A 27548-nucleotide genomic window follows, 5' to 3' on the forward strand; every position below is an offset into this window, starting at 1 on the left:
TGAATGAAAGGGTCTTCTAGATCCAGAAGGTGGCCTAGCATCTGTCCACACACCCCTGTGGCCTCTCCAGGGTTCAATGAGGTCCCGGGCCACAGGTGCCAGGTCAGGACAGGCAGGAGGACATCAACGCTGAAGGCAGAATCCACAGGTCTGGGGCCTGGACGTGGGCAGCCCCTTCCTGGGGCTCTAAGAGAATACCAGTGCCCTGGGAGACATGCCCCACTTGTTCACCCTCGTTCGGCTCCTGTGGTCTCGACTTGATGGGCAGGATAAGAATGCTGACCAGGAGAGTAGGTGCACGAGGTAAAGCTCTGGTGTACACCCACTACGGTGGTTCCTAACTGTTACAGGGGAACAGATTTGATCAACGGTAAGGACCCTTCCCAAGAAAAATGCCCCCAAACTCTGCATACAATTACAGGAAGGAATCCTGAACCCCCAAAAGACAAATGCTCTGAAATCCTAAGTCCGCTCTGGTTCCCTCGTACCTACTACAAAGTCCCACATATAGTTAGTGCCTAATTACTATGTGTTGAATAAATAAATGAAATTATAACAGATCTCCTGATGGGAAGGACTAGAGATCACAAAGCTGGAGATCTGGGTTGAATGTGATAACAAAGAAGATGGGGGCAGAGAGAGCAGACCCCACTCCCCCTCCAACTCCGAGCCGAGTCTCACTTTTCTCATTAGTGAGGCACTTCTGGCTGCTAGGCCAGGCACCCTGGAAAGAAAGGCAGACTGCCTATGGCTATGAGGGACAAGCCTTTGGGCTTCCTCTGCGCTTCCTGGTACCAATGGGCTGCCAGTTTGTCTCCAAGCCGACTGACTCTGATCCTGTGATGAGGTGGGAATTGGGGAGCGGGGGAAAGTGGATTTTTGAGGATCATCTGATTGCTGGGTGTTTTTGCCTGACCAGTGTTCATAGGTTGCCTGCACTGAATAACTTTACCAGGGAATCTTTCTTCACCGAATCAGAGGAGACCTTGCCTACATGCTCAGTTCCCAGAGCCACCCTGTTCAAGGATGTGAAAACCAAGAGCTGGTTCCAGGGCCTCTGTTTTGATGTAGTAGAGAGAACCCTGGGCTAGGAGCCAGGAGATCCAGGCTCCAATTCCAGCCACACCATGTTATTGGGCTTATGGCCTGGAGTTCACCACTTAAACTTTCTGTTTCCATGCCTTTATCTGTAAATGAAGTAGGTCTCTAGATGGCCTTGAAGGCCTCTTTCTACTCCATTATCATAAATACAAGGCATACTTACACCTGATCCTTCACTTCCCATCTCTTGTGATTCCTGAATGTCATAGCAATAATTATAGCACAAGTTTTGAAATATTTTACTCAGGCTGGATCTTCCTTGGGGGAATTCATCCTTTGTAAAGTTGTACTGGTCTTTACAACCCCTCTGACACAGGCAGGAAGCAGCCAGCCATCTCCACCCTCCTCAGGACTGACTGGCTAAAGAAGACCCAGAGAGGCGAGGTGACTAGCCAAGGTCAAGGTCAGTGGCTATGAGAGGAATGGGGCCTCTGTGCTATGGGCAGGGGCTTAGCTGCTTCTCAGGAAGGCAGGAAACGGGGTGTACTGTGACCAAGATGTGAAGCCAGGGAATTCGGAAGCACAGGACTTAGAATCACTGAAGGTTAGAACTGGATCTTAAAAGTCAGCTCATCCCATCTGCTTGCTGATGGATGAGGTTATCACTTAGAGAGGTTATCGGTTACCAGCCCGTAGGGCAAAGCTAGTTGGTGGCAGGGTTGAGTTCAGAACCAACGCTTCTCACTTCAAATCCATAGTTCTTTCTGCCCTTCAGAAATGTCTCGCTCAGCAATTTTTTTTTTTTTTGGCTTTAGTTTCCAAAACTAAAACAAGACTTTGATTTTTACCACTACTGTTTTGGGTTGCTCTGCAGACTTCATTCACTCATTTGCTCTCATGTGCTCAAGGTGGCAGAGGGGGTGGGGGAAGGGATATGCAGAAGTATCCCCCCATTCTGGTGGAGAGATAAGCCTTCATAATGAAGAGAGTTTTTATTTTGCTAAACTAAAAGTGGAAAATAATACCAGTAAGCAAAGATAAATCACAAAGAAGCGTGACATTAAGGACAAAATGAATGGGCCAGACCAGGGATTCCCAAATCACCTCCAGAGAATTATGATTAGTGACCCCGCCAAGGCGTTCTGCTGCTAAACTCACAGGAAAAATTAACTCAATGGATAAGCCTTCTTCTTTTTTTTTTTTTTAAGGTACGCCGGCCCCTCCCGTTGCGGAGCACAGGCTCCGGACGCGCAGGCTCAGTGGCCATGGCTCACGGGCCCAGCCTCTCCGCGGCATGCGGGATCCTCCCGGACTGGGGCACGAACCCGTGTCCCCTGCATCGGCAGGCAGACTCTCAACCACTGCGCCACCAGGGAAGCCCAGAACATTTATTTTTTGACTCACTATTAAAATATTCTATAGACTGAAGCAATCTTAGAGAAAAAAAACCCTTTCCCTCCAAATCTTCTCATTCTCTGTTCATGTACATGGATGCATTAACAAAACAGTAATCAATTGATATTTTGGACTATTCTTTTTCAACTAATATTATTCCACTTATATGTTTCTAATTCCCATATACTGGTCATTTTAAATGGTTAGGTAATATTTAATCACTGACATCATGCTTTAGATTACTTAGCTATTCTCTACTTACTGTCTGGCTTTCTTTCTCTTTTTTTACAATTTAGTTAAAAAGTGATTTGAGATGATTTCTTTGAGGTGTAGTTCCCAAAGTGAAAAAGGTTGCAATAGTTTATAGCTTTTGCAACACATTTCTTTCCAGATCGTGGGACAGAAAGACCAAACCAATCTATTGTGCTAATGTTGAATGTGAGTACCACTCACCTACTGAAGTGAAAACAGAAAATCACTGTCAGGACATTCACGCAGAATTAAATGTCCACTACATCAGTAACAACCTAGGTGATTGACGTTGGATCAGCAACCTCTGGCCTCACCCCTTCTGTCCTTTGGCCAATAGTAATAATAACTTATTAAGACTTTCCCATGCGCCAAGAACTCTACTAAATACTTGAATTACCTTAGTAATTACCTAGTATTTAGTTCTTACAATACCCTAAGAGAGGTACAATTATTATATCTGTTCTACGGATGAAGAAACTGAGGTTAGAGATACAAGTTGACCAAGTTCATGGAGCTAGGAAACATTAGATTTGTGGATGTCTTCAGAGCCTGTGGCTTTAACTCTGAGCTCTACCACCTTGAAATCCTGGACGATGCTGCAGCATATAGGGAGAGCCTGGAAGGCTGCTGGGCACCTCCCCTCCCCATTGAGTACGGGCATTTCAGCAGGGCACCTGACTCCCCTAGGGAGAGGGGGAAAAACACCTAATGTGGCAGCTTTTAAGGTACCAGTCAGCCATAGCCTGAGACCTCAACCCCAAAGAAATGACCAAAGAAAGGAAAAACCAAATCCTTTTACTTTTTTGCATTTCCATCACAGGAAATCCAGAGCATGGCCTCAGCCACTGGCTGTTCTAAGACCACTTGCTTCACTGTGTACAGCCTAACCATCCATGAGGGACTCCAGGGTGCAATCCCAGAGACCAGCTGAGCAGGGGGCTTGCAGACACCATGTGGGGAGCCCTGGTGTCTCCACAATCCTCTCCCCTTACTACTCTCCAGTGGGAAAAGTCCACCAGGTTCTCAGGCCATTGCATCTCAGTAAAAATTCGGAACCCTCCCCTCCCCCCATGCTTATTCACTGAGATATTTTTATACTCACAGCATCAGTGTCCTGCATTTAAAACCTCAGCACAGATGCCTCACGAATGGCTGAGCCGGCCGCCAACACCCAGTGTGGTTCCCTGTACCAGTTTTAGAAAGAACGCATTGGGAATTTTCCAATATGGTGTTTAAGGGATCAATCCCCGCCCCGCCCCTGCCCCCAACAGAGTGTGCGCACCACAGTCACTTGTGGCCCGACACGCTTGTGTAAACTCACTTGGGCTTAGGCCAGCTCCTGGCTTGCTCATTTGACAGTGCTGAGTCTCTTTCAGCCCTCACCTCTTAGAGCAGGTGCTTGGCAAATCATTAGCCGGGTTCTATTTTATCAATGGATTCTATCTGCTTTAGTAGCTGCGGTCAGGATGCTTTCCATAAAGGACAACCCTGAACTCCAAGGGACCTTCCAAAAGTAAACTGGAGGCGGAGGGTGAGGGACAGAGCACACACCTTGGCCCGGGGAATCATACAGGAACCACGCTAGCTGTATCTTGCAACCACTTGGTGAGGGGGTGAGGCAGGTATCCCCCCATTTTACAGCTGTGGAAACTGAGGCAGGTTGCATTTCGGAAACCTGTTCAGGGTCTGTTAAGGCTCGGAAGTGGAGACAGCAGGGGTAGCATCTGAGCTGTGGTCTCATTTGCCACAGTTGTAGCTGGGCACTAAATATAGTGCCATGGTGGTTAGAGGGGGGATATTGAATCAGCTTTCCTCAGCAGGGGAGGAAATGAAGACACAGGAAAGTCAAGTGACTAAGGCAGGCAGCGAGTGGCAGGCAGAGGCGTGCCAAGCAGCTCCTGTGCCAGGAGTGCCTGTGAGCTGCCCAGGAGCGCACTCCCTCCTCGGGCTGCGGTGCCTCTTTAAAAGCTGTCAGGGGGCTTCCCTGGTGGTGCAGTGGTTAAGAATCTGCCTGCCAATGCAGGGGACACGGGTTCGAGCCCTGGTCCGGGAAGATCCCACATGCCGTGGAGCAACGAAGCCCGTGTGCCGTAACTATTGAGCCTGCACTCTAGAGCCTGCGAACCACAACTACTGAAGCCTGCGCACCTAGAGAAAGCCCGTGTGCAGCAATGAAGACCCAATGTGGCCATAAATTAATTAATTAATTAATTAAAAAAAAAAAAGCTGTCAGGGGAGGTGTTCCTTCAAGCACGGGTGCCTGTCACCAGTTAACTTATACTAGTTCTTCTTTACCCCTCTTCACCGGCTACCCAGATGGGCAACACACACCACCTGGGGCCCTTTGACAAAAGCCACTGTGGGCAGGTGCCTACACTGCTCACGCCGGCTCAGCTCTCAAATCCCCCTAGGCTCTGGGTTGGTTTCTCGGCCATCTGGTCACTCTGTGCCCATTCATTCAGTTAGGAAGAGAAGCAGCATTCCTTGGGTGCCTACTATGTGCCAGGCACTGAGCAAGCTACTTTTACACCTACCATCTCATGCAATCTACCCAACAACCCCCCAAAGTGGATACTGTTAGCCTCCTCATTGCAGATGGGGAAATTAAAGCTTAGCAAGATTATGAAACAAGGCCAAGGTCACGGTGACTTTGGCAGTTAGAAGGTGAGCCCAGGCCTGCCTGGCCCCAGAGCCAATGCCCTTTCCACCATGCCACCCTCTGGGATACCGTCTTTCCTCTACACGTAAGCAATACAACTTGTCTGAAGATTCTAACAAAGCGTCTCCCATTTTCAGAGCTGGCCCAGGATACAGCTCTGAAGTTAGATAACTTGGGATGCTTTTTACATCTCCCTCTCCGAGGCATTCCCCCACCCCACCTGTGCTCTTCTATTGGTTATTTATACTAAGGTATACATTTCTGGCATCAACCACTGCTGGGTAGGATTTGGGGAGTCCCAGGGACTTTCCAGGGCCCTGATGTATTTCCATCAGCCCCCAAGGATGCCCTCACTAGACATTTAACCTAGCTGAAGGAGAAAACCCCCCCAGCAATATAGACCAGTGGGGAAACAAACACATGTACACACTGCTGGGGGTACTTCCAAGGGATGACAGTTCTCTGGAGAGCAACCTCGTGTTGATGACAACGGTTAAAAAGCATTCACAGGGCTTCCCTGGTGGCTCAGTGGATGGGGGTCCGCCTGCCGATGCAGGGGGCACGGGTTCGTGCCCCGGTCCGGGAGGATCCCACGTGCCGCGGAGCAGCTGGGCCCGTGAGCCGTGGTCGCTGGGCCTGTGCGTCCGGAGCCTGTGCTCCGCAGCGGGAGAGGCTGCAGCAGTGAGAGGCCCGCATACCGCAAAAAAAAAAAAAAAAAAAAAAAAAAAAGCATTCACAGGGCTTCCCTGGTGGCGCAGTGGTTAAGAATCCGCCTGCCAACGCAGGGGACACGGGTTCGAGCCCTGGTCCGGGAAGATCCCACATGCCGCGGAGCAACTAAGCCCCTGTGCCACAACTACTGAGCCTGCGCTCTACAGCCCGTGAGCCACAGCTACTGAAGTCTGCGCGCCTAGAGCTTGTGCTCCACAACAAGAGAAGCCACCGCAGTGGGAAGCCCTCGCACCGCAACGAAGAGTAGCCCCCGCTCGCCACAACTAGAGAAAGCCTGCGCACAGCAACGAAGACCCAACACAGCCAAAAAATAAATAAATAAATAAATAAATAAAAGAAATCTATTTTAAAAAAAAAAAGCATTTGATCTGGTAACCTGGTAATTTTAGTCTGGAAAATAGACCTCAAGGAAATATCCCCCCCCAAGAAAAGTTCAAAGATATTCTCAGCAGCATTGCTTACAATAGTAAAAGATACCATAACCAACCTGGTCTATGATAAAACAACTGAAAATGACAGGCATGAGGGTTATCTCAATCTAAGGAAATGTGTATGTGAGACAATACTACCAAAATTCACAAGAAAATTAAAAATATCACCAGTATATGCAAACACTAATCATTACTTTATAAAAATGTAAAACATTTAACATATATATATGAATATATAACACAGATAGAAAAGGAAAAAAGGGAAGGATATAGGATGCCTCTATTTTTGTTAAAGTTGTTTTTTAAATCCATACAAGAAAAAAGAAAAACAAACAACAACAACAACAGAAACACTGACACATCCTTAACCAGAGAGGCCAAAGGGGAGAAGACAGGTGCGGATACAAAAGGAGGAAGGAGAGAAAAGCATGTGTTTAAGTCACACCTCATTCATTCATTCACTCATCTTTTAAAGCATCTCTTTGGCACACACCATGTGCCAAGCACCGAAATATAATGGTGGTGATAAGACAGACACTGCCATGGCCCGAGGGTTCCCTCAGGGAGAGGACACACTCTCCAGGTCCTGGCTGGCCACCACTTGGTCACCCTGAGAGTAGAGAATAGGGTCCCCTCTGAAGGTGGGCTGCCACCTGGAGGACCTGAGGCCAGTGAACAGCCTGGCTGCCCCATGGGACAGAGCTGCCATCCTCGCCTTTTACTGCCCCAGCTATTCCCGTGTGTCTGGAGCCAATACGGTAGTGGAGGGGTTGACAAGGAGTCCCACCTGCATGGTATTAACTTCTCCGTAAGAGTGACCTTGGCCCCAACCACCAACATACCCACTGTGCAAGTCACATGAGTGTAAAAACAGAACCACCACAGCTAAGATGAAAACTGGTGGCTTCCAGCTTTACGATAAGCTGTTGGATTCCACCTTAAGATGGCACAGCTGACATCATCCCCGCTCCAGGGGCACTGAAGGGACAGGAGTGGCAGGCAGCCGGAAGCTGGGCAAAGCTGGGGTATCTTTGGTGGGAAGATACAAGAACGGGGATTCCCAATGTCTAAAATACCTGAACAGCTGGGCCGAATCTTCCCAAGACTGTCTTGAGGCCACATCAGTGGCCTTTACCCAGGTGCCTTGGGCTAAGCACATGAAAAGCCCTGGGCCCTGTCACAGGCATGCGTGGTCCACGCCTCAAGGAAGGGCCGGAGGATCCTGAGGTATGATGTCAGGAAGGAGCCCAGGCCACTATCCACCTGAGACCTCCTGGTGCCGCCCAGGGCTCCTCTTCTTGGGACAGCAGGGCCAGGGCTCCCAAATCTGTATTTTTTAAAAGATCCCGAGGTCATTCTCTTGCTCTACACAAGCTTCGGGAGTCACTGGAAATGTGGACCAAACACTGCTGTCTTTGGAATCAGAAAGATCTGGGCTCAAATCCCAGCTCTGTCACTCATTAGCTCTGTGACTTGGGCAAATAACTTAACCCCCTGAGCTCCAGTTTCCTTACCTATACAGTGGGAACAATAATGCCCACATCATAGGGTTATGAGTGGGCAGGTGCCCCTATAGTACATTGAGGCCCCCCGTCTTAGCACAGGTCCCATGCTGTAATCACTGGTTTACTGGTCTAGGCGTCCTGTCGCTGGACGCACGGAGAGCAGATGTCTTGTGCCTTCTCTCGTCCCTGGCATTCAGCCCAGGGTCTGGCCTTGGTAGGCACTCACTACATTCACTGTTGAAGAAATGAGAATGTGAGGATCGATAACACATGGAAGGTGGCTGCCCCAGTGCCAACTCACAGTAGGCGCTTCACACAAGTTCCCCTAACACATACACATGTAGACTAAAAAAATACAAGCAGTAGCTTTCCTAAGGGGCAGTTCCCTACCTTCTCCCTGCCCCTGAGTTAAAACTATCCATTTACAAGAATCCTACAGGAGCACAATTGTTTAAGAAACATCGGCTGAGTAAGGAGAGGCCAGGGCTGCTTGATTCCTGTCTGTACCGACCTCCGGTTTCAGGAGTGCAGGCCACAGTCTCTAGAGGTGCACAGTCCCAGCTCACTGCGAAGCTCGCGGCGTCACCCAGAAGAGGCTTTTGTGGTCCGACGGCAGTCACTAATAACGGAAGCATTTCTGTTCTCCTTGGAGTGGCAGTTGGCAGTGGCAAACAGGAAGCTGTCTTGAAGTAGGGTGTGGTTCTGTCCTCTCAGTGTACATGTACGGAGACACCACTTGTTTTTCCCCCTCCAGTCCCCTTCTTTTTCCCTCTGCTCCCTTTTTTTTAGGAGCAGGTCTGAATTATTTCGTGGAAAACACAGCTTTTTACAAAATTGAAGACCAACCTTCACCACCATACAAACGAAAACCAAGGGTAGGAAGGAGTCTAAAATACAGCAAGGGTCTATTTCGCTACCATCAGCTACTTGCTGGGGACACCGAGTTAGCCCCCGGCTGTGCGCGAGTGGGCGTGAGCCCTCCCTCGGTCTCCCCGCGGGTACACAGGAAACCAACCCCGCTAGAAACCAGGCCAGGTGCGCTGCCAATCGTGCTCGGGCGCTGCCAGTCCGCCAGCTGGCCGGCCACCAGCATGGACTCAGGGACCACTGTGTGCACACACCGGACCGAGGACCATCCGCGAAGAGTAAAGAAGGAAAAACCACAGGTTGCCAGTTTCCAGCAATTTTTGAAGTTTGAGTGAAAGAGACCCGAAACATTGCTTAGCACCGCTTGCATATAAAAATGACCAAGAAAAATCAGTAGCGAGTAGATAAATGCATCAAGTGTGTTTGGAGCTGCACATAAGTGCAGAGAAGTGGAGGGGATGAGCTGGTCAGGTTCAGTGCAGCCACTTCCCGGGGCTAGGAGAGGTGTGCTAGAAAATTTTCCACTCCACTCCTCCCCAGGCCCCCAGGCTGGCGCCTCCAGAAGGCCTGTCCAAAATAGACGGGTCCCCAACCCAGCCTCCTACTCCTGACCTCTTTCCCAGGCAGCAACTCTCCCCGCTCCGCCTCAGCCCTGTCTCAGCGCCAGCCCACAGCCCAAAGGCACCGCCTAAGCTCCACCTCGGACTTGCTGAATGGATCGTGGGCTGACAGCACGCTCTGCTTGCCGTGACCTGGGCCCAGCCCCACGCCATCCTGTGTGGCAAGCGTGCCCTGTGCTCACACTTACACATCCCAGGGAGACAGCCTCGCTGTTTGGATAAGGGGGCTGAGCCAGTGACACGCTGGGCAGCGCAACTCGTGGGAGCCGTTTCCTGGCTCCTGGCTAAGGGTCCTGGCCAGTCAGAACGCACCGCTTCCCCTTTAAGAGAGCACGCCCAGATGCGATTAGGGAAAGGCAGAAAGAAAAGCCCGGAAAGACCAGGGTCGTATCCCGAATTTGGCAGATGAACTTGGGCGCGGGTGCGCGCGCGCGCGCGCGCGCACACACACGGATCTGAGCAGCCACTGTATGGGAAGGGTCAGGGCCTTCCTGCAGCCCGACTGCACGATGGCCCCTGCAGGCTTCCCCGGGGACCAGGCTGAGGCCAGGGGCCCACGCAGCCTGCAGGGGCCTCAAGCCTTTCTGCTTCCTTTTCCCTCAGGGCCTGTGTGCCCTGATGGGCAGAGTCCACTGCAATACCCAGCACTCTGCTTTGGAGAGAGTAGAGACGTCATTATAAAGACTGAAAATTACTTTTGTGGGACATTTTAAGTATGAATTCAAGCGGAGAGTTTTCATTCATTCCTTATATTTAGAAAGTTTATTCCCTGATCTTGGCAAGGGATAGTAGATTTGTGGGGAGGGGGGATGTCTAAAAAAGACAATGGGTCCCAAAAGGCCACACGCTGTATGATTCCATCGGTACAAAATAGCCAGCATAGGTAAATCCATAGAGACAGAAAGCAGACTGCCAGGGGCTAGGGAAGCAGGGAGTGGGGAGTGACTGCTTCAGGGGTACAGGGTCTCCTTTGGGGGTGATGAAAGCATTTTGGAACCACGCAGAGGTGACGGTTGCACAACATTGTGAACAGACTGAGTGCTACATTACAATTCAACTGAGCATGCCCCCTGCACTCAACACCACCAGAGGGGTGGGCAAAACACCTAGGCCACCCCTCCGGCCTGACCCCTGGACACACCCCTACACCCTCACCCCATATAAGAAACAAGCTTACGCCCCCCCCCCTCAGCGAGCGGGCAAGCAAGGGAACCTGTTGCTTGATCTCGTCCCCCCCTGCTGCAGCAGGGGTCCCAATAAAGCCTCGCCTGAAAAAAAATTACAATTCAATGCTTTAAGATGATTAATTTTGTTATGTGAATTTCACCTCCATTAAAAAAAAACCCAGCAGTTTAGTGTGTTTTAGGTATTTTTATTTTCTTTTATCTTCTACTAGGATCTCTCCTATGTTTCATGCAACATTTCTTTGTAAAACCTGCCTGTTACCTGATAAATCTTAAGTTAACCCTGGTGGAAGAGTATACGCCTTTTAATAAGGAAAAATAAAAACAAACCCCTAAGAGATAAAAGCTTTCCAAGACTCAGAAGTAAGCCTCTACTGGAGAATTTCAGACTATGGGAGGATGGCATCATCTCAGACCATGGCACGTAAACTGGGCAGTGCTAACTTGGCCTTTGTAAGGCTGTCTCAGGTTGGGACCATCTCCAGCAGCTTGATCATATAACCAAAGCCAGAAACAGGGAGTCTCCCATGGGAGAATTATTCAAGGAGAACATGATTTTGGGTCTCTGACTTTGGGCTTCCTTTTCCCCTGTCGCAGAGAGAGTTTCTTCCCAGAATATAGCAGAATCAGTTTCTGGCTGGGAAAGGGCTATGCCGCTTGTCGAAGCAGGACTAGTTTCTACAAGTCCATTTCTTTGGAATGGAGCCAGTGGGTATGAGGGTGTGTGACTCGACCACCCACCCAACCCAGCCCTACGGAGAGGGCTAGAGACAGGGTAAGGCTGTGCGCTGTATCCTCCAGACTCTAGGCAAGAGGGTCAAGGGCTCATGGGCACACTTCCCCTGCTCAGGGGACTGTCAAGAGGAGGCCTGCTGAATGTTGCAATACTCAGAGGAAGCACAGATGAAAGGGCAGGCCCTGTGGCCCAGGAGCCTGCGTGTTTCCAGAGACAGCTGGGAGCAACTTTCTTAGTATCTGTTTGCTGAGAGTTCCAGGATGACCTGGGGGATAGAGATGTGAACAGCTTCCATGGGCCAGCTCTCCCAGAGCCCTCTGGTCCTGGTGAAGTACCTTCCCTTACCTCTTTCACTGTTCTCTCCTCATCTCAGGTGCCTGGGAATAAGTAGGTGGACTAGGTTTTCAGCAAACAGATGGCTTAAGAAAATAAGATGGGGACTTCCCTGGAGGTCCAGTGGTTAAGACTCCGCACTTCCACTGCAGTGGGGGCGGGTTTGATCCCTGGTTGGGGAACTAAGATCCCGCCTGCCGCGTGGAGTGACCGAAAGAGAAGAAAAGAAAAGAAAAGAAAAGAAAAAGAAAAGAAGATGCAATATGTATACTGCTCTGGCATCTGAGGAGCCGCAAGTTTAGAACCTTAATGCTAAACACAAAAACAGGCAGGCTCAACCCAATTAAACAATGGGCAAAGGACTTGAACAGACATTTTTTCAAAGAAGATAATCGCATGAAATGATGATCAACATCATTAGTCATCAGGGAAATGCAAGTCAAAACCACACGATACCACTTCACACGTACTAGGATGGCTACGTATATAAAAAACAACAACGAAGAAAGCCCCAAAATGGAAAATAACAAGGGTTGCTGAGGATGTGGAGAGACTGGAACCTTTGGACACATTCCATGGGAACGTAAAATGGTGCAGCCTCTACGGAAAACAGTATGGTGGTTCCTCAAAAAATTAAACGTGGAATCACCATATGATCTTGCAATTCTTCTCCTAGGGTACACACTCAGGAGAAATGAAACAAACCCCTGAATGTGAATGTTCACAGCAGCACTATTAGCTATAGCCAAAAGGCAGAAACGACCCAAGTATCCATCAGTGGATGAATAAATAAATCGTGGTATATACATAACACGGGACAATTATTCAGCCATGAAAAGGAGTGAAGTACTGATACATGTTACAACATGGATGAATCTAGAAAACATTATGCAAATGAAAGAAACCAGGCACAAAAAGTCACATATTATATGAATTCTATTTCTATGAAATGTCCAGAATAGGTAAATCTACAGAGACAGAAAGCAGACGGGTGGTTGCCGGGGACTGAGGGGAGGGAGAGGGGGAAATAACTGCTTAACGGGTATGAGGTTTTATTTTGGAGTGATGAAACTTCTGGAACTAGACAGAAGTGGTGGTTGCAAAACACTGTAAATGTACTCAGTGCCACCCAATTGTTCACTTTAAGATGGTTGATTTTATGTTGTATGCGTTTCATCTCAAAAACAAAAAAACCCAAAACTCTGCAGAAAGTGAGGGCCGAGACAATCCACAAGCAGAACAATCAGTTTCAGAATAACTGAGACTTACCTTCAGAAGCCTTCTTGGAATCACTTAAAGGAAATAATCTTTAAGTTAAGGTAACTAAGGCGACCAGTAGGAGAGAGCAGATAGGCACTCACTCCAAGTCGGAAGTCCCTAAACGTGGCCGATTCAGGTCCACAAAGAAGTGTTAATTTGTCTCGAACAGCCAGCTGCTCCCACCACCCCACACAGGGGCGCACAAAGGCTGCCCTAGCCACTTACAGATGGGACTCGGAGGCACAGCTCCCCTCTGCCAGCCCCCTCATTCCTGATACAGCCATCATTTCCACCAAAGGGGCTCAGGTCTTAGACCATAAAGTTGGGACAGAGTCACAGACTCCCAAAGAGCAAGAAGAAACCCCACAGGTAATCACTCTCTGCTACCTGCTGCTGGCCCCTTCCAGGGCTGTTAGCCTCTTCGGAGGAGCCGTAGCCAAGGGGCCACCCAGCCTGGCTTCTCCACTGCAGGCCCCGAGCTCTCCAAGTTCACAGCAGGCCAGAAAGCACCACCGCTGGACAATCTCCCCTACGTGAGCTGCTCTGTGATGCCCGCACGTCCACCCCATTTCTGCCCTGTGGGGGTCACCTTGAACCAGTCGAGTTTCCCTTCCATGGGACACCTTGCCAAATGTTTGTTCCCCGAAACCTCTTTCTCTGGGATAAATACTCCCAGACATCTTTTAAAATCATTCCTCACTAAAGGTCATTTTCGCTCTTCTTCTGATCTCTGACTGTGCTTTCTAAACTGTGCCACTCAGAAGGGAGAACATCACAGGTGAAATCTGGGCAGCTCCCAGCTGTCTGTTCTGGGTATCATTCTCCTGTTAAGGCCACTAGACATCCAAGCTAGATTTCTTATTTCTTTTTTTTTAAAAAAATTATTTATGTATTTTATTTTATTTTGGGCTGCGTTGGGTCTTCGTTGCTGCGAGCGGGCTTTCTCTAGTCGCAGCGAGCGGGGGCTACTCTTTGTTGCGGTGCGCGGGCTTCTCATTGTGGTGGCTTCTCTTGTTGCGGAGCACAGGCTCTAGGCACGTGGGCTCAGAACTTGTGACTCGCAGGCTCTAGCGTGCGGGCTCAGTAGTTGTGGCGCATGGGCTTAGTTGCTCCACGGCATGTGGGATCTTCCCAGATCACGGATCGAACCCGTGTCCCCTGCATTAGCAGGCGGATTCTTAACCACTGCGCCACCAGGGAAGCCCTAGATCTCTTATTTCTGAGGGCTGCATCACCCCTGAGTCTTATTTCACATGCTTTACTGCCAAGCTGCTTATCCACAGGTGTCCTTTACAAATGTCATCTGGTCGGAGTCAGTCCACTGCTCTGGCCTGGGGAGATCTTTCAGGACTCTGACTCATTAATATAACTCTTCTCCCTCCTAAATCTACTGCTTGAAAAATTGGATAATCCTGCCACTAATGCTATTCTTCTTCCAAATCCTCCTTCATAATGTGGAAGGGGACAGGGCCAAGCGGGCAACTCGATCTATCCCCCAGGGCGACAGCGACCTGGGAACAGTACTCCAGAGGAGTGACTCTACCGAGCCACCTGCCATTCAGGGCAGGTATGTCCCTTGGCCCACACTTCATCTTCACTGGTACGATCCCATGGATGACTAACAAATGCGGCTGACAACAGCCCTCCTGCTACCAGTGGTTGAAGGACTAAAAGTAAAGCTCTTAGCAGTGCCTTGCACACGGTAGGCAATCAAACGTGCCTTTATAACTGACAAGAAATACAATAATAGAAGAAAACCGGTTTTCCAACTCCCAAACTACCCTCCTTACTGGCAACCAAGTATAGACATTAGGCAGCTGAAATCGATACGAAAAGAACCGGTGCCCAAGGGCTGGTGTCTGAATCCCCACACCCTCCTTCCAGAATCTCCATGCTCTGAGGTTAATAATACCACCCTTCCAAGGCTATAGGAAGGAGTCACTGAGATCAGGCATGTAAAAGAGGTTTAAAAGTTGAGTCAGGCTATGCACACATAAAAGAAAAGTATTATGATTATTACTGTTACAAATCTCTCCAAGATACCACTTCCACGAGCAGAAACCTGCCTGTCCAGTCAAGGAAAAACCTACAGCTGCACTCAGGCTGTCCGAAGGCAGGTCTTCCAGCTCAGAGCAGCTGAACTCCTGCAAAGCAACTTCCCTTTCCCAAGGATGGCAGGATTGAGAGGGTCTAACCAATTCAAATGCAAAAGCCCAAGGGCGAGGATGACTGGGAAACTTCTCAGTATTCACTGCCATCCCTCTCCAACACAAAGGCCTGTGGGTTCCCTTCATGGCTCTTCATTCACTCTGGCCACGAGGTTATCTATACGGTGGGATGGGGGCACCCATAGTCACTGCTAGCTGAGAGGCACACAATCCGACACACACCTCCAAGCTGAGGCCTTCAAAAGGTGAGTCTCCAATCCCAACCCAGCCTGACAGACAGGAGGAGGAAAAGGGGAGTGCAACAGGGGCCCCATCCGTAGGGGCAGATTGGAATCAAATCAGAACAAAGAGCTGCTTAACCTCTGCATTGCAGCTGGTGCATCCAGCTTGGATGGGGCACCGAGAAGGCGAAGGTCTGATGGATAATGTGCGAGCCCGAGTGTGGCTCCCCAGCTCCACCGTGCAGGCTGAGCCCCCATCCCTTCTTTATACCGGGACCAAAGGGCTCGACCTGTCCCCACCAGCTCAGCGGGGCTACCGTGAGAAAGCACAGAGCACGCTCTAAACTGTGCAAGACCGAAAACAAGCCTCATCGTTATTCTCTGCAAGGTCAGAGGAGACCAAAAAATGACACAAAATACAAAATAAACCACCTCACTTTATATAGATGAGAGAAACATGGAGGAGAAAAAGAATCCACTCATGGCAGCCCTGGGCAGTGAGAATTATGTCACGCCTCGGCCTAGGTCACATTTACTACCTTGGAAATTTCCATTTTGACTGTCCATTGTCATTTCATGTGTAAGTTGGTGACGCTGGGGGGGTGGGTAGTGGTGAAGTTTGGACCTGTCAGGGAGGGACCCACATGCCTGGATCAGGGGAGACTCCCTACTCAGAAGGCCTTTCACAAGGCCCAGATGATGGGCCTTTTCGATTTGTTTGGTTTAAAATATTTAAGCCGAGGCACAATGAAGTGTCTCATTTACGACGTTCTTCCTGGACCATTAGACGGGGATTCCACACTCCTCACGCTGATGAACATGCTACTTAGCCATGCAAATTCCGGGAGCGCAGACACGGAGATGGGAGGTGCTCAAGGTATGCTCTCAAGGGCAGATTTAATTACACAGCCATTCGGTGGGCAAAGCAGACCAATTTTTAGCCAACTGTTCTGGTAAATATTATGGGAAGCCCTTTCATAGAGTGCTAATGCTGGCTTAGTGATTTCGATCGTGCCCGGCTTTAGTTCTCATGCAAACACGCACGCGATCCCCAAAGATGCTACCGCAAGAGCCGGAAAAATCAAACAGATTTTAGCCAATATTAGCCAATATGCTATCTTGCCGTTGAATATTATTATTTCCTTTTAGTACTATAAACCCTTCAGTATCACTGTCATTTACATGAGGACAAACTGGAAAACCCACTCACTTTCCAGCGACCGGCCTTCCTCTGCCCCTCCCCCAGGCTCTCGGCAAGTCCCGCCGCCCGGCTTCTGGGCCGGCTGCACTGCTCCCCAGGGTTGGACAAAACCACCACCACGAACCCATTTCGGACGTTTGAAACAATACCCAATCACTGCATCCATTCTCCCACAGCGTCCCAGAGGAAATGGCATCATTACTTTCATTTTACTCCGTTTGTGACCAACCAAAAGCAAACAACACGTCCTGAGACAATTATCAGGGTATCTGATGTCGGCAGCTGGAGAGTACGCTCGGGAATGTTATCAAATGACCTCGCGGAGAAATTAATTTTCAAGAGCTAAAATAACCTTCTGCTGCACATGCCCGGCCGTTTCTCTAAATGCAGAAACGGATTTCACTTTCAGCAGTTAGAAAACTCTCAGGCATGCCCGTTTTTTCAAAAAAGTCTATAAATAACCCAGGATCAGCAAAATTTATGCAAAACATCCTGCTAGAAGAAATGTAAACTAAAACCACTTACAGAGAGACTCGGGCTGCCAACTTAATCTGATCTACGACGACTGTAAACACGTTGCACTTTTGGAACCTGAAGCGATCCATATTAGCACGGATGCCATCACAGAAAAGAAAAAGAAAAAAAAGGAAGCAACCGCCCCCTTCCCACACTAAACAACAACAAAAGCCCGGCCCCCAAACAGAGCACCGTGATTCGGGGTTCGGGGTTCTGCACGGTCCAGGACCCGACGGCTGACCAGCTGCAGTCAGTACCAGCTTGCACACGCCAACTGTTTTGACTACAGGCACTTGTTAAACACAGAGTTTCAGGTCCTACCAGTTGGACACCAGAAGTTCATAGAACTGACCCAGTGCCAAGAACAACAAGCCCAGAAAGCGAAACGGCCGCCTCGTGCGCCGTAGTTTTTGTTAACTGTTTATGCAAGCCCCAAAGCAATTGGGTAACAATTAAGAAGACAACCAAACTTAAATAACGAAAGCAGATTACCACCTTGAAGGAAATGTAGATGTTGGCAGATAAAGGTCAGACTTCAACCGAGTTTACTGGTGGGGTGGGGGGTTTTCGGAGAGAACCGGGGGGGGAGGGGCAGGTGTCACATGACGAACTGCGGTTATTAGCAGACGGAACTGGGTGCTTCCTTGAAGCATCTTTTACTTAGAGGTTGACTCAGATTTTGCAAATGTTGAGGCCTTGGTACACATCTGGGGTGGTTGCAGAAGCATTGGAACTTGGATGTTGGTAAATCCCATAGGAGGAAAAAAGGGGCGTGCCGAATGCAGTTTTGAGACACGGAAAGGGACTTCCAAGTTCCCTGCTCCGTGCAGCGAGGCCACTGAGCCACACAGGAAGCAAATGATTGAGGCACATAAGAAACAAATGGAGGGATAGCGTCCCTGGGCTTCTCTGACCTGGTCCTGAGAAAGGTTTCCCTTTCCTCTTTGAGGTTAGGGCTGCTGTGGCCAACCTTCCTCCCTCATCCAGACTGTAATCTGTGTTCTCTTACAGGTAACAGTGAATCGAGTATTTTCATTTGGCAAAATAAAATAAAAAGGAACACTTAAATCACGTATTTAACAAAGTTTTTCATTTCTTTCCCAGAATGCATTAAGCACTATCTCATTTTTGGACCAAGAGAATTGACCAGATGAAATTTTAGAATTATCTGAGCATTTGAGAAAAGTGAATTCCAAGAGAATTGGGCTGCGAATGGAAGAGTGAGAAATTTTTAATTGCTGAATGGATTCACATCTAACCTCTGCCCCACCCCCTTCTTCCTATCTATCTATCTATCTATCATCTATCTCTGATTTGAATAAAATGTTGCCCCTTCCCCACTCCAGAGGTTTAGGGGAAAGTAATGAGTAGGTAGAAACAGGTTGTTTATAAAAACCATTGTAACCACAGGCCAGGTTCATGTTTATTCTGGAGAGCAAATGTCGTTCCTCTGGTTCTGGGGGTCACCAGTGCAATGTGGTGGATAGGAACCCACACAGTAGCTGCCCCTTTCCTCCTGAAGGAACCTACATTTTCTTACAAACTGTATGCAGACATGGTTTCACTGGGATCTGAAACGGAGCTGCCCTGGAGTGAAAGCCAGCAGTTGCCTGACGGATCAAGAGAGAAGAGCACAGGCAGCTTGCAGCCTCCCAGACAAAGGAAGGCGAAGGGGAGAAAGATGTTGGGGGAGGGGAAGAGAAGGAGGAGGGAATGGTCGGGTGGGACAAAGTAAGGCTCACACCAGCCCCCGCCCCTGGATTGACAACTGACTTCTTTTTTTTTTTTTTTTTTTGGCGGTACACGGGCCTCTCACTGTTGCGGCCTCTCCCATTGCGGAGCACAGGCTCCGGACGCGCAGGCTCAGCGGCCATGGCTCACGGGCCCAGCCGCTCCGCGGCATGTGGGATCTTCCCAGACCAGGGCACGAACCCGTGTCCCCTGCATCGGCAGGTGGACTCCTAACCACTGCGCCACCAGGGAAGCCCCGACAACTGACTTCTTAAAGCGACCCCAGAATTTTGTAAGCCAGGCCTCTCACTTAGAACTCCCTGGCTTACATGTCTCCTCCCTGCGCATTATATTATTTGATTCTCAGAAACATCCTAGGAGATGAGAGAGGGCAGCTATGATTATCCCTATTTAACAAAGGAGGAAAACGGAGGCTCAGAGAAGCCTTGGTCTCAGCCCCACGAACGGAGACTGTGCTGGTGTGGTGCTTTATTGTCTGCAAAGCATTTTAAAAGTAGTGGGCTTTATGATTCCCATTTTCACAGACAAGTAAACTGAGATTTTGGAGAGGCTACAAATCACATCCAAGGCCACACTGCAAATCATCAACAGCGTCAGGTCTCCTAACTCCTGACTCAGTCCCCCTTGCTTGCCTTTATCATGTTTCCAGAACACATAATGATAGAGCTGAAAAGGCCAGTAGTTTTAGTATAAAAGCACATCACCTCCCTTGATTTCCTCAAAACTCCGTCTTCATGGTTTTTCAGTTCACAGATTGCAACTCCCTAAACAAGGAGGTTTCCTCTCCACACTGTGGGGAGAGCTCCGGCCTTCTGCACTTCCGAGCTATTATTTCAATGCAAAGCAAACCTCCACCCAGTTTGCACTCTGTCTTCCTTTGACTTGATTAGTTCACCCACATGCTAATCCCTGGCTCCTCACCTAATCCCAGTCTAAGCAGCCACCAGAGCGGATGCCCCAGCAGGCCTGCCAAGCTGTATATTACATAGCCTACATCTCCAAGGTGTGCTGTCTCGCATGTGGGAGTAATCTGGCTACATCGTTTCTCCAACGTCTTTCAAAGTTATGCTTTTGCTGGGTTCTTTTGTTACAGAGGCTGATGAAAATAATGGACCAAATGAAGGCTGTCACTGTTATGTTCCTTGCCTGTGCCAAGTGGACACACTCCCAGCTTGATAGAGGGTGACATTAGTATTCTATGACACCCATGAGCGGGCTCATTGTAGGTCTGGGGCATTTCCTCTGAGGAGATATGGTAGCGAGTTTGCCGCGGGGGTTGTAGGAGTGAATGGGGACGTTTGTCAGGAACCCAAGCACTCAGGGCCATGACCAGAGATGCCAAATGTGGACTGCAGGACGGGAGACGTCAGGAGGTGATGATCAGAAAGTTCTAGAATGTTTTGCGGCCACTTTATGAACCTACCTCTCCCCCTTCTTTCTCCCTGAAAACACAGCACAACAAAACATAGGACCAAAGGCCAGGGAAGCTGGATGCCAAGGTGGACTTCATGTTGAATGTCACTAAAGCAGCCTAGGTCGTGAAGACTCATCAAATCCACGTGCCTCTGTTGGCGGGAGAAGCTCTGTGATTAGATGCAGTGCACAGGTGGCACCTCCCACTGGTTTATTTGAAGTTGTTTTGGTAATCACAGGACATTTGCATCCATGCTGCCTGAAAAGAATATGGGGCCTGGGTAAATCAGAACAGTCTCAGCAGGAAAACGCGCTTGCTTACAAGACACAAAGTGAGGAGAATACTTCCATGTACCTTGTGACTCCTCTGAGCACAGAGATCTTTTTTTTTTAAAGTAGGACAAGCACTGACATATTTAGGGAAGACAGGATAGGCTATTTAAAATCAGAACTCCTGAAAATCTGAGAGGCATGGCCTCCAAATCAGTAAAATTAGTGATAGTGGGCTAATAGAGGAATACGGAATATTAGCATTCATTTGCTGTTGTAGCTGGTACTGGTAGTTCTATCATAGGCCAGACAAACAGCACTCTGCTCATGGATATGGTGATTTGGGGAAGGCTGGTGAGTACAGTACATCCAGCCCGGAGGATGACAGAGTGATGGAGACAAAGCTGGGGTCCCCTGCCCACGCTCTGGGCATTTAGATGCCCCTCCAGGGAACGGCACTGCATCAGAGTACATATACAGAGAAGGAACCTGGGCAGGACCCAGTATGGTCTTAAAAACATGGCCTGGATATGTGGAGAGCTGGTCAAAAAAAGGACGGAGGCCTGAGATGTCAGGAGACAGAGAAGCAAGGTAAGCATGGCAATAGCTGTGGCTGCCATTGGCTCCAGACCCGGCTTTACCCCTTATGTTGCCCTGCAGACTTCCAGGTCAGGACCTGTGGCTCAGCTGGACACTCTTCGCTCTTGCCCTGTTACCTGGGTTCATAGGGACTGGACCAGCCTGCCTGATCGTACCTGGAATTGGCTTTTGGACTAATCCTTTGTAATGTGGACTCATGACCAAAGCCATGGGGACAGTTTTGCACATATGGGGCCACAGACCCTAGATTCTTCAGGAGAGAGCCAGTTTCAACCAGCCTTAGCTGGTACTGCACCACAATTAGAAAAATGACTTTATATTGAAGGTCAGTAAATGTGGGTTGACTACAGTCTGAACCAGTGGACCTCACGTTTCCTTGAGGGCCCATTGTGAGTCTCACTTATCTTTGTAATCCAATGCCTAGCCAGAGCATGGAAGGCTTGCTATATGTTTTAAATATAGGTTTTGAATGAATGAAGTTCCACTTAATGTGAACCATCAAGAGAGATGCATACCTTATTAGGTACACCTGGAAGGTGAATATCTTTTTGTTAAGTATGTATAAAATTTGGTATTTTAATTCATTTTGTTTTCATTAATTGATTTTTTTAAAGTACAATGTTTTATCTTATTATTATTTTTTCAGGTTCCTTTTTTTCCCCCGCAGTCAAAGTTGGTATTTTTAAAAGTTGTACTGTGGTTCAAGTTAGGGAGAAGGTAGAAAGGCTTTCCACTTAAGATTAAAAATACTAAATCTTCAAAAAAAGTGTAGCCACTTTGTAACAGGAATCTTTCCAAAGATCTTCATTCTCTTGTACTTTGTCCTCTTAAATGGTATCCTTTGAACATTATTTCATCTTTTTTTTTTTTTTTTGATAACTCAAGGTCACTGTTAAGGGCATTGGTTTCTATACTTTGCTGCAAAATGGTGATATCAGGGTCTACCGTAGCTTTCAAACTTTTTGACCCTGATCCACCTTAAGAAATGAATTTTACACGGCAGCAACCTAGTATGCACATATGGATGGGACAAAAATTCCAAAAGGTAGGATTTATCTTTACTAAGTGAAAACCACCCCAACGTTTTCTCTTCTTGTTTATTCCACGGTTTAAAATGTTGGTCAGGGATCTCTGAAGAGATGGCCCCACCATCACGAGCGGCACCTGTGGCGTATAAACACCAAGACGGTGCACGGGGCTTTTGTCCCTGCACAAAAAGGGCTTCAGCGTTCCCACTTTAGGCCTTTTACTTTTTCCTCTGCATCTGGCGCCACTTTTATTTTGTCAGGGCTTCTGCCTCCACAGTCCTAGTCCGCAGAGCTCTAATTTGCCAAACCTGGAAATCAGACCATCCAGCTTCCCAGTATTACATCTAAACTAAGTGTAAAATATTGCTCCATGAAAGCCTGCGGGGTGTCCCACGGATGCCTCGCGGGGCTGGGTGTTCTTATGTGCTCAGAGCTCCTGGTGGGGCTCTGTTCAGTGGCGGAGTTCCTGACACTGAGGTGTTACTGGATGCGCCATGTGTAAACGCCCGTGTGTGAACGTGAGTGTTTCTCCTTTGAAAGGAGTATTCTGATGACTGAGCCTCAGGCTGGAAGGGCTATTGAATGACAGAGGCTTTTGGCAGCAACGTAGCTTCGTGAATGACCAGCTCTGGGTTCCAGTGTATCAGGAAGTATTCCCTAAAGTAACTGACCCTACTTCAGGCAGTTTGTAACAATGCAGTATTTCCATCTGGACTCTGAGCTGCCCTTTGCCCTGTAATTTACAGCTCCTCCTAGAGTATACTTCAGCTCTAAGGAGTCTTCTCACCTAAATGCAAACTAATATGTATATGAAACGTCTCCTGGTGGAATTTTGAAGTGGGGTATGTGTGTGTATGTGTGTGTGTGTGTGTGTGTGTGTGTGTGTGTGTGTAGGGGGTAGATATATTGATTTTTAAAAATTACAGCAAAGGGGGTAGATACTGTGCCCTTAAAGAAACTCAGATAACAAGCAATCAGGCCCTGGTTAAATAAACTACTGGAATGCTGGGAAGCTATAAAAATGATGATGTCGATCTATATTTACTGAAATGTGTCCACAATAATTGTAGACGGAAAAAAAAAGTGGATTTCAAGGCAATGTCTATAATAGGATTCCACTTTTATTTTTTAAAATATAAAATATATGCATACAGATACACATGTACGACACATAGACAAACACACATAGAAAAAAGACTGGAAAGTTTTACGCGGAAATACTTTTTTTTATTTCCTGAAATGTTGGCAGTTTTTACAATGCATTAGTTTTATAATAAGAAAAAAAAGCAATTTCACTTTGAAGAAGTAAAATTCTACATTATTATGCAAAACAGTACTTCTGTTTGGGGCATCCCACCCCATTCTCACCTCGTGACTGTTCCCATGGGAACACTGGCTAAATCCATGCATCCATCCACAGGGCAGCACACACAAGCTGAGCTTTCACACTCGCCTCTCACTAGTTATGGCGTCTCCTCAAACTTTTGAAAGGTTCTACTCATATACAGAGGGGTAAGTTGAGTCTTTATTGGAAATCTTTCACATTAATGCATATGAAGGCAAAGGAAAGGCTTGTGGGTTTACTTTTAAGGGTCATGTTCTCTTCCCTGATGGAATTAAGGGGAAATGTAAATCCCCAAGCAGATGGCTCTGCTAGTTACCTCTCTGGCAGAAGCAGGCTACTGGTATCTCCATTCTCCAGGAAGACAAGGAAAGAGCTGACGCCCTCTGGATTCTGAAGCTAGTTTTCTTCCAAGCCAGAGTCAATTCAAGGCATAAACCGACGCTGGATTTAACAGGAACAATCCCTAACTTGTGTTCTCTTTACAAAGTGTATTCACATCCAAGGGATAACATTCACCTTCATAGTGTATTCACATCCAAGGGATATCGCCCCCAAAAATGACTAGGAAGGAGGGCAAGCAAGTGAGTTATTCTCAGTTGACAAATGAGGAAAATAAGATTTATCAAGGGGAGGCAGTTTGCCCAAGGCCACCCTATTAGAGACAGGCTTCAAACCCAATTCTCCTGAGTTTGTTCTCCATGTTTGTTGCCATTGCATTCTCTCTATAAGCAGAGTAACGATATAGCTATTATCCTAACTGGACACTTTTGAAAGTAAAAAGCGGTGCATTTAAGCATGGGCCCCAGAGCATCAGGTACAAATTGTGACTCTCCCAGGCAAACCAGGACTTATGGTCACTTTAGATATAATCCGGCCCTCTCCCCCGCTGCGCCCCCCATCATACCTTTCGAATAGGAGAGAGAAATGGAACATGGTGACAAGTCTAATTTACCTTAAAGCACTTGAGTGTGTAAATAAATAAATACAAGAGAATATAAGAGTACTTGAATGTAGCTGGTGTTTTACTGTGTGTGAACCAGTTGGTCTAGGCTGTGCCTCTAGGAGTGATCAGCTCACATGCAGAATACAAAGCCTGGATTCCGCGGCTGCTATTAACCCCAGAAGGTCACACTCCAACACTGGCTACTTTAAGCCCTTTGGCTATTTGGATAAACGTTCTGAGCTTTTGTTGGTGAAACTTGTGACTTAGTAAAACGAATGCTAGCAATGGGTTCTTACTGGTAAAATTAAAGGTGTTCAATGCATGTAGCCTGGCAAAAAATCTTTAGCGACCTCCCTGCCCTTGTATAAACAGGGCACTCGAGGCTGCCCTGCGTGCAGCTGTCACATTAGGAGGGTTGATGACAGCATGGTGCTGACTCAGGGAAACAGTCCTGTCTCTGGAATATTGCTGCAGCTGCCTTGAGTGAACCTTTACTATAAGGTATGGTTGGAACAACTCGATGGAGAGAGGGCTGGGATTTCATCAAGTTCACCAAATAGGTTGAGTGAACTGTTTTCTGCCTACCTGAAAAACACTTGTGTGATGAATGCCTGTACCTGCGGCAGACTTCAGTCTAACACTCTCATTCGTTACCACCTGGTGGCTAGGCTGTGGGGTAGAAGCTAAGTCTCACCACCTCGACCTTCTACAGGGGCGACTGTTTTCTACCAAAAAGAGCCAAGAGTTGTGCGTGGTCAAACCAGCTCAGGTCAGTCCCAACAAACATGCCTCTCGGGGAGGCTAACACAGGTAGATTTCAGCACAGGATCCCTTAACACCTGGTCCCCTCTGCCAGGTTATGAGCTTCCTGAAAGGGAACACCAGGTCTGTCTTGTTCACTACTCTAGCCCTTAGCCTCACACAGTGCCTGCCCATAAGAAGCGTGTGATGGGTATTTGTCCAGTGAATGGATAAATGAGTAGGAATTCTGTTACTTCTAGAATCGATTTCATTAACTGTAAGCCGCGATTGTTCGTTACTCCACTGATGGCAACTGACCCTCAAAAATCATAATCCATTGCTTGCCCCGGATTAAGATAGTACCTTAAAAGGCGATAGATAAACTGGTATAAAAACCACTGGGATTACCTTGTTTAATCCTCACCGAAATGTGATGAGATTGCTATTATCATCCTCATGTTCAGATGAGGAAACCAAAGACCAGAGAGGCTAAAACTTAAGTTAATGAAGCCAGACCCAAGCATGCACTGCTACCCAGAGTTGGCCATCACTCAGTTTTGCAGGGATTCTTTTCTTTTCCTTTCTTTTCTTTCTTCTTCCCCCCACCCCCCTCTTTTTCCTTTTCTTTTTTTTTAAACTACTTTTACTCTGCTTACTTTATGTCATGCTATTATTGAACACACATCTTTTTGGCACTTCACCTTATTATTATTTTTTTAAATTAATTAGTTTTTATTTTTGGCTGCATTGGGTCTTCATTGCTGTGCACGGGCTTTCTCTAGTTGTGGCGAGCAGGGGCTACTCTTCGTTGTGCTGCGCGGGCTTCTCGTTGCAGTGGCTTCTCTTGTCGTAGAGCACGGGCTCTAGGCGCGTGGGCTTCAGTAGTTGTGGCTCGCGGGCTCTAGAGTACAGGCTCAGTAGCTGTGGCACAGGGGCTTAGTTGCTCCGTGGCATGTGGGATCTTCCCCGACCAGGGCTCAAACCCGTGTCCCCTGCATTGGCAGGCGGATTCTTAACCACTACGCCACCAGGGAAGCCCTCACCTCATTTTATCAAAAGTTTTTTCTGGGAGGAAAGCTGGATGGATGTTGGAATATATGAACCAGCTTTCTGGCTCTTCTGCTTTTATTTGCATTGACACGTGGCACTGAGGGATGTCTAATGGCCTCTCCTGTCTCTGAGCTACGGGAGAATCTACCACAGCTCTGCTGGCCTCCAGGGCCCCAGGCCCTCCGCTCATCCGATCCCCTCCCCATCCCCCCACCCTGGACGACTGAGAGCCTTTGTTTTCTGCCTCTGGGAGCTGGTGCGCAGCCTTCTCTCCCTGGAATGCTTGTCCGCCCTTTTGTTCTTCACCTTGGCTAACTCTTTGTTATTTTTCAAGACCCAGTTCAAACGTGACCACATTTGGGACACCAAGGAGCGGCCTGTCACCCTGCACCTCTGCAGGAGTCCCTTCTCGGTGCTCCCAGGCACACTGCACACACCGAGCACATGGCTCTGGAGCCACCGATGGACCCGCCTCTCTCTTCCTCTGCGCCAGCAAGAGCCGAAGTTGGGGCCTTGCCTTAGTGCTGGCGCACAGCAGGCACTCAAAGCGTGTTAGACAGTGAATGGATAAATCAGGAAATAATTAGCCAACTCACAGGAAAGCACAAGAAAACGCAGGGGTCAGCAGGTCAGCAGTTTCCAGAGGGCTGAGGGCTAGCTAACCTTAATTACTTGTTTTAGCCAGTGGGCTCCAAAATCATTTTTGAAGCCTAAGGGAATGATAGTGGGTTTTTATGAGAGGCAACGGACTATTTAATTCTGAGCGCTCTACTCCTTTGCCTGTTATAGAATAAAATCTCTGGAGAGATTTTCCCAATGCAGCTAGGTCCCACTCCCTGATGCTGGGCCAGCCACTGGCCTCCCCTTGGGGGCTTGGGGTGCTCTGACTGCACCCCCGTGACAGGCTGCCCTGGCAGCTCACGGAGCTCGCGCCGGCTCCGGGTGCCCATCTAAGCCAAGAAGTTAGCAGGTCCCAGATGCAGGCCAGCACATGACCTGAGCAGGGCCACAGCTTGAGCCAACCGTGGGCCTTCGGCCTAACGAAATAAACAATTCCCAGCATCGCCTGACCTTTCAGAATGTAATGCTTTCTAACCGCACTGTGTAGATAAAAATAATTTAGTGATTTCCTCCCACTAAACTCTTGGGCACCAACCAAGAAGTCTGCAGTGTGGCTGCTCTGATGCTACTGTACAACTGCAAATATTTAGGCTTCTCCGGGTTCTTATCAGTGTTTATCAGCAGGGATGCACCTGGCTTTTTTTTTTTAATTTACTTATTTATT

The 27548-nt window shown here is 48.2% G+C and overlaps 1 protein-coding gene across 6 annotated transcripts in view; it reads right to left on the reverse strand.

Moving 5' to 3' along the window:
* Window positions 1–27548, reverse strand: part of ATXN7L1 (ataxin 7 like 1) — a gene marked incomplete at both ends in the record, with an annotated part of 238488 nt that overhangs the window by 55246 nt on the left and 155694 nt on the right. The window lies entirely within an intron of this gene.

Source organism: Grampus griseus (assembly GCF_964374135.1).
Source record: "Grampus griseus genome assembly, chromosome: 9".
NCBI lineage: Eukaryota > Metazoa > Chordata > Mammalia > Artiodactyla > Delphinidae > Grampus > Grampus griseus.